This window comes from Theobroma cacao, chromosome 2 (assembly GCF_000208745.1).
Source record: "Theobroma cacao cultivar B97-61/B2 chromosome 2, Criollo_cocoa_genome_V2, whole genome shotgun sequence".
NCBI lineage: Eukaryota > Viridiplantae > Streptophyta > Magnoliopsida > Malvales > Malvaceae > Theobroma > Theobroma cacao.
This window is the reverse complement of record NC_030851.1, coordinates 19,609,725-19,617,964: the sequence shown is the minus strand read 5'-3', so window position 1 is coordinate 19,617,964 and position 8,240 is coordinate 19,609,725. Positions and strand designations below refer to the sequence as shown.

The 8,240-nt window shown below is 43.1% G+C and overlaps 1 non-coding gene across 1 annotated transcript; it reads right to left on the bottom strand.

Annotated features, from left to right (window-relative positions):
- TRNAF-GAA lies at nt 3,163–3,236 on the bottom strand. The gene has a single exon. It is a non-coding gene; the product is annotated as a tRNA-Phe (tRNA).

Here is an 8,240-nt window from a genome sequence, read left to right as displayed (position 1 = left end):
CTAATATAGCGATTAGGCCTCGCTTTTTGTCCGAAGACAAACTTCAACCCTCATTGTGACCTCGCCTTAGGACACCACCTATTTCCGTTCTAGTTGTTCCTCAGACTACAGTAGGTAAATAGGATAGAGGCAGGGATACTGGTACTTTTAACTACTCTACGTAAGTTGATTCGAGTACAGATGGGGCTATTGATATTTATGGCTCCACGTACGCCTTAGGTTATGGATGGGGGTACCAATCCTGATCCTTAGGTCGCCCAAGGCTTTAGAGTTTTTGTCGTGTCATGAAACACAAACAAAATCATAAACTAAGAACACATCGGTGCCAAAAATGAGAATGAATTTAGGTCACAACACAGGCAGAAAAAGCAAGATTTTCCAAATATTGATGAATATTAAGTCGATGTCTCTCCGAAGGGGACGCAGATAGAGGCTTGAGGCTTTTCTTTTAGGCTCTTTAAGTTGTTCGGTAATTTCTTTGCTCCTAGCGGTGCACCTGGCTACGTAAGCCGTCTTCCTTGGGGCAACGTGACTCGCAAGCCGGTTATCCTCTGCCTGCCTTAGCCACCAAACCTAAGCATTAAAATAGCACACCCTCCCTCTGGTCGCCTCGTAGAGAGACGGTTGATAGACCCCTGGTGAGAGGGGAAGGAAAGGAAGCTTCTTTCATCAATGCCTAAAGGCTAGATCACATTTATATGTATGATGTGTGACTATATCTAGAAAGTAGGGACTGCGCAAGGCTTTCCCCGTGCACACTGCGAACATACGCTCCCCCCTCACAGTCCCGTTGAAAGTCTGAGCGCCCTCGATGCCTGCGTGTTAGGGAGCCCGAGGGCTTGCTGATTTGAGAACACCCACTGTACTAGTGGTAAATTGTTTTACCAAAACACTATTCACCTCGACTGATAGAGCAATCCGACCAGATCTCCATCTACGGTCGACACCCACTCTCAACCTTTCGTTTCACCGGGCATTCTTCATTTAATCTTTGGTAGTTATTCGGAATCCGACCCGTAGTAGGTAGGTGGGCCAAAAGCCAACCACAGTGAAGAGGTTTTTTCCCTAAGTTAACAAAGAATGACTACCCTTTTTAAGAACACGTATTAGTGCCTTACCCAGCCGAAGAAAAAAGCCCCAACCCCGGTCTGCGAGTGGGGAAGAAAAGCCTAAAGGGATGCATAAGGGCCGGGAAGGAAGAGATAGCTAGCTTTGGGCTTCATTTCGCACTATCTGGTCATGGGGTTTAAGTAAGTGTTCCTTGCATTTTACACAGGGAATCACATGCTTCTTTACTTCCTTTCTCCAATTAGTGGTGGCTGATTCCTAGTGTGACATGGATCTTCCCTGTATCTCAGAGGTTGCGTATATAGAAAAAGAACCTAATCCCTTGGTGCGCATGATGGAATATTATCTTCGTCTAATCACCGAGGCCACATGGACTTTATCTGGGATTGATTGATTCCCCTTAGGTGGATTGGTTGCTGCGCAGCTAACTACCGACCCCTCTTGTTATGACCCCTTCTTTATAGGACTTGTTAGTAGCTCGAGGTTTGTCTCCTTGCACACCCCTTAAATCCCAATTTTTTTAGTGTTTTGCTAGTGTTCACCAGACCCCTTTCTCCCAAGCGCTCACACGGTAAGCGAGCAGGGCCTCATTCCCTAACTTCTAGCTAACCAAGCTTACACGATCCTTCTTTATGCTTCCTGCGCTTTCGATTATGGAGCTGTACCTAGTTTCGGGCCAACAATGAAATGAAACAACTGCCTCTCTCTCTCTCTTTTTCTCTAATTTCGTCCGTCGTTCTACGAGATTTTCTCAGCAAGTCATACTAACCTGGCACACGGAGTTTTGATGGCTTGTCCCCTTTTTTTTCCTTTTCTTTTATGTCCACCCTTTCTTTGAACCTTGTCTCAGTTAAGTATCAATCAACATAAGTGGTCTACCTGCTTTTCTTTCGATCGGCAGCCCCTCAACTGCTTAATCAGGGGACTTTTTGTCAGTCCAAAATAGTAAATTCAACTGTCTTTTGTAACATTTCGAAGGTATTGTAACTAACAGTTTAGTTTCCAAGGAAATGATTAAGGAATTCTCTATAAAAGGCTGAGGTATGACCGTTTTGTTCGATATCACGAATAAAGTTCCGTAGGTAGTTTTTTAAGAAAACCCTTTGAGCCTGAGAGCGTGTATTAAGATCCCTGACTCTTTCTTCGATAAAGTCGTAAACTTTGGATCTTATGTTTTTTTCATGAAACGGTGATTGAGAGATAATTTTGGTAAGGCGCGCATCAGGTTCACTTAATAATAAGTTAAAAAGCTTATTCTGTAAATTTGCTTTCAATTCCATGATTGTTACGTAGAAAAGTTAAAAGTCTAGTTCACTTTGGAAATGGCGAATGCTCATTGCCCTATTCAAATTTTGTCCTACTATGTTCTCGTACTCTCCTTCATTGAGTTGAGGAGGCAGTTCGTGAACTAATTACCTTTCGAGGCCCCGAATACGAGATATGAGTTCCCCTTCCACGTGCGCGTTTTGCACGCGAAAGTTTTCCAAGACTCGTGTCGCGGATAAGGGTTCCGCTTCTTGGAAAACTTCAGTCCAGCTTGAGGAATTATCAGAAACAAAATATACAATATTAAAATAGTTATTTATTATATTATATATATTAGAGTCATAGCTGGGCCAATATGAAATAATAAAAAATATAAATTGAAAATCTTACGAAATACAAAAAAAATAAGAAAGTCAAAATTTTGATTTTTAAATCTATTCACAACAAAAAGTAGTGATTTCATATTTGGCTTTACGCGTTTTTTTTTTTCGCCTACCTTCATAGGCTGCGGGGCTATGCACTTCAGCCCCATCACATCAAGGTGACAAGATTTGAACCTATGGCCCTCTGTACCCAAAACAAATGCCCTGACCAGACTGCGTTACACCTCGTCTCACCCCCCGAAGCATATAGATCCGCCCGATCAATGAACACTAGAACCAAACTCGCCCATCCTTTTGGGCACAGGGGGGCGAGAACCAATCCGAGTAATCAATCGCTTTTTTTATAAAAGATGCCTCTCGCACTATACGACTTTTTTCCTTCTTCTTTCACTTGAATTTCCAAATCCGGCTCACTCTTGGCTACGTGTCCTTTAGACCCTTCGCCCGCTTAGAAGTGGATTCGAACCACTGACACAAGGATTTTCAGTCCTTTGCTCTAACCAGCTGAGCTACCTGAACCACTTTCCTAAAGTCTGTTTTCTTCATCGAACAGCGCCCTACCTTACCACTTTACTAGTAAGGGAAAAGCCCCTTACTAATATGTTAGGGCTTTTTTCGCTTGTTCGTCAAGCTTTCGAGCAGCTCTTTCAACTACCGCCTAATCTCCCAACATGCTCATGAACCGAGAGCCGTCCAGTCCCTGGACGGCCGGAGGAAATAGAAAGAAGATAGGCCGGTCAAACAAAAACAACGCGCAACGGGCTCTTCGCTCCGTCTCACTAAGTAGTGCTATTCTGTCCTTCGGGGGACTCCACCAAGAGGTTATTTCTTTCACGTAATTTCGCCTGCCCGTTACATTTCTGTGCTAGAGGAAATGGGATTCGAACCCATGATACAATCTTGTTGTATGTCGATTTGGCAAACCAATGCCTTAAGCCACTCAGCCATCCCTCCAAGTTGTTGATCGAAATTTGATGCGAGCGAACTCTTCCTCTATGAGCGAGACTCTATCCAGACCTCCCCAGCAGCCAAGCCATCAAAATCTGCGGGCAAGGCCCATAAAGACCCCACCACTGAATGATGAACTTTGCGCCTCCGACCCAGACAAATTAAATTCATATCTCTTTCGTCTGGTCATCGGACTGTGATTCTTCTATTACATTACATTACGGAGAAGTCCATTCTCGTCATGATCGATCCGCGTCCTACCGTAGTGCCCGAAGAACGTTAGCAAGGCTTACTAAGGCGAAAGAATGCTTCGTTGATTGCACGAGCTAGCCTGCAAGCAAGCCCCTTACTCACCTCTTAATTTGTAAAAAAAGCTCTCTCAGAAAAGCTTTCAAGCCCCTTTACTTGATGAATTGAATCGCTCAGCGCAACAAACAAATAGCTTAGCTTAGCTAGAAAAAAAAATAGCATTTTAAAATAGATGAAAGTGAAATCTGCCCTGCCCTGTATGGATAGTATGGTATGGCGGACTTGGTCAAGGTTAAGTTGATAGCTAGGGGAATGCGAGCCTGGCAGTCAGTCTGTTCAACCATGAACTCAGTATTGCAACCCCCCGTCTCACTCGACGTCTAGCATTTCTATCGGATAGCTATCTCACTCCCATTCCGGCTCTTTTTTTCCTTCATCGGCCCGACATTTTAGTAGGCGATCAAATCCCTGTTCTCTTTCTTGGCTCGCTCTGCCGATTATTAGGGGCCCGTCTTCTCCTCTTTTTTAGTTTAATTCACCACTCCGTAGGCTGAAATTGTTGGATGCTAAGGAAACCTATCGAGGAAAAAACCCTATTTGATTGTTCAAACCAAGCTTGACTACGGATGATAAGCCAATTAAGTTATCGGCGAGGGAACAAGTGTAGCCAAGGCCAAGACCTGAAGGAGTACTACCACTCGCGATGAAAAAAGAAAAGATGTGCGCCGGAAGGACGACGAGAGATGATCGCTCCGAGGAGGTAGCGGCACTAATTAAACGGGAGAGCCTTGGAAAGGGGGACCGGGGCCAAGCTGAGCTTATAAGGATATGCGGCATGATTAAATAAATAAAGGAGAACATTCAACTCGTGTGTTTGGTGTGGATCATAGAGGCAGATTTTTCGTGGGATGGATTCACAAAGGTTCTTATGACCTTGCCCGGGAGTAGTATGCTTAGCGTGGGAAAGATTACGACGAAGGTAGGAAATCGATTGGAGGCTAGGGAGCGGATAAATTCCCTTGACCCGATCAATTCCTTCAGTTTTCAAATTGCTGAACAAGATCGGATGACGCTGAAACGGAAGGAAGCAAGAAATTCATCCTACTTTTTGTTCTCAAAGGAGGGGCGCTTAGAGTTAGAGTATAGCTGCGTAAAAACCTCTAATCTTCACCCATTAATTTAGACCAGCTACTGACTTATCGAACGTTTTTCAGACAGAAGTCGTCATTTTTATGTTTAGAGGTCGTTCTGCAAGGTACCGAAGTCATTCGATCGGGGAGAAAGCACACACGATCTATATATAGATGAATAATACTAGTTGAGTCTGATGGTGCTAGTGTTCTCGCTTATGAAAAAAGAGGCTCCCACATCAGAAAGAAGAGAGGCACCTAAACCAGCCACAGACACATTAGCAGTTCGCGTGCAATCAGATTAAACCAAGGTCAAGGAAGACTGAGGTGACCAAATCGAGTACGATGAGCTATTCAATTCAGACGAAGAATTTGACACAGGTTCAGTAAGGACGGGCTTTTCATCCCAAAGAAGAAGAGTTAGAGGTGAGTGAGCCTACGAATGACCACCGCTTATCCAATTAATTGCCAATTGCAGCAGAAGACTCAAACCGATCGTTTGGAGTGAAGGCCAATATGGGCAAAAGGGTTTAAGTTGTCAACCACAGACGGGGCTAAGCTTTATCATGAATTCAAAGCCGAGAACCAAGCTAAAGATTCATGACTAGCGCGAAAGCCTAGCGAATAAAGAAGCGCAGCCCCTTTCTTGCTTTGTAAGGCGCATCTGTTTTCTTGCTCCCTTGTTTTGCATTAAGGACTATACCACTATATACGCTCAAAAAAAGCTTATTTATCGCACCTTTACTTCCCTATGGTTATGGTATATCCCCTTTCCTATAGGACGAGTCATAGGAACCTATGAGATTGATTGAACAAGCCAACAAGGCGAAAAAGAATCATCAAACTAATGGACAGATCGCAACGCAAGTACTAGAACTCTTGAACTAGAGGAAGGACCTACCAACCGATTGTGAGAGCTGCTACAGTTCTACAATTTCTAGTTGACCGAGAAAGACCACATTTAGGAGACTTTTTCTCGATTTCAAGGAATTGAGAACGATTCCCCCCTCTTCACTCACTAGTAAGCGGTTTCAACTCTCCCTTGAATCCGTTCACTCGTGTCCCTTACCAAAGGGCCACTTCGTTCACTTGTCTTTAGGCACTCCAAAGGAATAAGAAAGCATATAAGATAGGCTGATCACCAATTCAACTGCCAGAGGCTTCTAGAATGCGTTATTTGGCACTTTAAGCCAATCAACGTAGGATCTAGAATCAGGGGTCAGAAAACTCAAAAATTGATACAGAACAATGGCCTGTGCCTTCAATTCACTCGTATCCATGGCAAGTCCCTGACAAGATTCTCTTTTTTTGTGACCAAGTGGATGGTGTGGGCGAGCATATCATATAATGCCGGAGCTTCTGAATAGCGAAAACAAGGGCGAGATACATCTTATCGGGTTTAGGGTATCGTTGTTCCGTGGGCGTCATGATTCTTGATAAGTAGTAGACCGGTTTCTCGACGTCGTCACCATCAAGTTGCGCGAGTAAGACGCCTATTGAGGTATCTGTTGCTGATAGTTACAAAGCGAGTGGCTTACCGGGTATAAGGGCCGTTAGGGTGGGTGACTTTATCAACTCTTGCTTAACGGCATCAAAGATGAGCTGGTACTTATGATTCCAGGCGAACTTGGCGTCCTTTTTTAGAAGCAGAATGAGAGGGTATGTCTTTTCTGTAAGGTTAGGGATGAAATGCCGGATGGATATAAGACAACTTGCCCAGGAAGCTTTTTAGTTCTTTGATTGTTGTCGGGCTTGGATTACTCGTATCTTTTCAGGATCTCTTTCAGAGCCTCGATTTTATATGACAAACCCAAGGGCAGTGGGTGGGTTTGGAGCGCCACACCAGCTCCGCCCTTCTTTCAAAGCGAGTTTCAATTCAGATGTTTTACTAACAGAATAAGATCTATATTGAGGACCATACAACAATGAAACATTATTTGAATCAGAAAGCAAAATAGAGGGTATATTAAAGGACATCCATGTTTTTCTAATACGTTCACTTCTCATCAAAATAAAACTCATTGTATTTATTCTTTGTTAGTCGTGTTTAGGAATAAAAGTTTTCTATAATATTTGTATGTTTCATCAATCCATTTTCTAACTAGAGTAGCGTTTTTTCTACCTTATGTATATTTAATACGTACTATTACTACTATACCTACGTATCTTCCTAATGTATATTTACTACTAACTCTAATTATCAATACTTCCTTCCTATTGCCTTACCCTGGATTATAAAATACCTCTCTCTAACGGATGAGATATGCACAAATATACTCATTGTAGAGAAAGCCCGGCTATTGGGACATATAGATTTTCGGGGTCGGATAGATGCTTTTATTCCTAAAGAGTAACATTTATGGGAGGGGATTTTCTTAATTCCCACAGAGCAAGTGGGAAATCCAAAATACCAGCGAACTACAGACTTTCTTTCCGTGAGCATAAAACTCCTGTATGGTCTTTACCGCTTGGGAACCTCGCCTATCCTCTCGAAGCAGCTCTATGGCTCGCTTCAGGTATTACACTCGCCGGAGTTAAATAAAGCTTTTGATCATATTAAGCCTTCTACGGCTGATGAAAGTACTAACTTAACTTCCCTTGAGACTGATATTGGTTTATCAGTTTAATTGTCATATATTCTTCCCCTGAATTAAAAGGAACCCCTCCTTTATTTGAGGAGTCTTGCTTTCTTTCTGAATCTGCTTTCGATATTGACATAGTTGAGTCTCGACTTGAGCTTGAGCTCGGCTCCTGCTCTAAGTCCTGTAAGCGAACTTCTCCAACTAAATAAAAGAGCAGTAGCTTGAGCACTTTATACAAAAAAAGCACTAAGCTAAAGCAACAGATGCCATAGGAGAATCTGCAGAAGTAACTGGATAAAAAACAGTCGCTGAACAAAAGCAAAAGCCAAGGCTAGAATAGAGGACGGTGGAAAGCGTTTCATGATTCAAAAAGTTGGAGTTGATGACCTGCTTTCTACTTAAAAGAAAGAGGTTCCTAGTTTGAGATCTACCCCTTCCCGCTTTTCTTTCTTCTGTAAATCGTTTCGGTCCCTTGACGAGTCAACCTCTATAGGCCTCTATCTCGAATTTCTCGCTTGAATTGGTCGCAACTCTTGCATCTGGAAATGATCTCTTGCTTGTTGACTTTCGGTTTGTCCATTCCAGTGGTTAAGGACTCGGGCTATATGCCATCT